This window comes from Mus musculus, chromosome 12 (genome assembly GCF_000001635.26).
Source record: "Mus musculus strain C57BL/6J chromosome 12, GRCm38.p6 C57BL/6J".
NCBI lineage: Eukaryota > Metazoa > Chordata > Mammalia > Rodentia > Muridae > Mus > Mus musculus.
In genome coordinates, this window is record NC_000078.6 from 88,035,580 (window position 1) to 88,037,026 (window position 1,447).

General features: G+C 43.9%; 1 pseudogene across 1 annotated transcript; it reads right to left on the minus strand.

Moving 5' to 3' along the window:
* Window positions 1-803: 803 nt before the first annotated feature.
* Gm46993 (predicted gene 46993) lies at window positions 804-1,247 on the minus strand (annotated as a pseudogene). Its single transcript, NR_148917.1, has one exon. The product of NR_148917.1 is annotated as a predicted gene 46993 (transcript).
* Window positions 1,248-1,447: the final 200 nt, after the last annotated feature.

A 1,447-nucleotide genomic window follows, 5' to 3' on the forward strand; every position in this document is an offset into this window, starting at 1 on the left:
GGTCTGGAAATTGAACTGAGGTGTGTAGCAATGAGGGAAGGAGAACTGGGAGTAGCCAACAGAAAGTCTCAGATGCCAGAAAAACAGTAATCTCCCAGAAACCCATGGGAATGACATTAGCTAAAATACCCCAGAAGGGGGAGGGAGAACCTATAGAGACCATATCCAGAGGTTAGGCATGGACCCTCAGTTGAGGGATGGTGCCACCACCCATATCCAAAATTTTAACCCAAAATTAATGTTGTGTAAAGGAAATACAGGGACAAAGAGTAGAGTAGAGACTGAAGGAAAGGCCATACAAAGACTGCTCCACCTACAGACCCATCCCAGACACTATTGCTGATGCAAAGAAGTGCTTGCTGACAAGAGGCTGATAGAGCTGTCTCCTGTGAGGCTCTGCTAGAGCCTGACTAATACCAGTGCAGATGCATGCAGGCAACTATCAGACTGAGCAGAGGGACCATAATGGAGGAGTTAGGGGAAGGACTGAAGGAGCTGAAGGGACCTTATCTGGAATCAATGGTAGGGAGGCCCTTGGTCCTGTGAAGGCTTGATGGCCTAGTGTAGGGGAATGAAAGGGTGGTGAGGCAGGAGTGGTTGAGGGAGCACCCTCATAGAGGGTGATATAATAGGATCAAATGCCCTCTTCTATGTGTGTCTGAAGGCCGCTATAGTACTCATATACATAAAATAAATAAGTCTTTAAAAAAAAGGCTGGGCATGGTGTTACACACCTTTAATCCCAGCATTGGAAGGCAGAGGAGGGGAATTTCTGAGTTCGAGGCCAGCCTGGTCTACAAAGTGAGTTGCAGGCTAGCCAGGGCTACACAAAGAAACACTGTCTCACCCCCCCCCCCCAAAAAAACAGGTAGGAAAAATTGGAATGTTTGAAAGAAGGGGGTAAATTTCCATACAGATACATGAGCTACATAGAACTCAATCCTAAAAAGTCAACTCTATGAGTGTTGCAAATTGGTACAGGCCTGATACAGATTCAGATGGTGAGATATCAGAGTAAGGAGCATTCTCTTGTGAGTGCCATGCAGTATTGGGGAGGATGTGATCTACAACCCATCCAGAGTAAGAAGATTGTTTGGGAAGAGACCTGCATTTTTCCAAAACATCCTGGTAGCACAGCAGACACTGGTGGTCATAGTACTTGCAGGCTTGTGTTGGGGAGTCCCCTCCTGGTGTGCCAGCAGAGATCATCAGACTGCATTGATCTTTTTCTTTTTCAGAAATCATGTAATCATTTATTTTCATTATACACCAGAGATATAATGAACATATTAAAAAGAAAAAATGTTTATATCCTAACATGTTTTTAATGTGTATCTTTTCTGGACTCCTCCATTCAGAAAACAGGAACCTCATTTGCATTAACCTGTGGCTCCTTTTACATTAACCTAAGCATAGTTTAAGGAAAACTAAGCTTTTACAATTATGT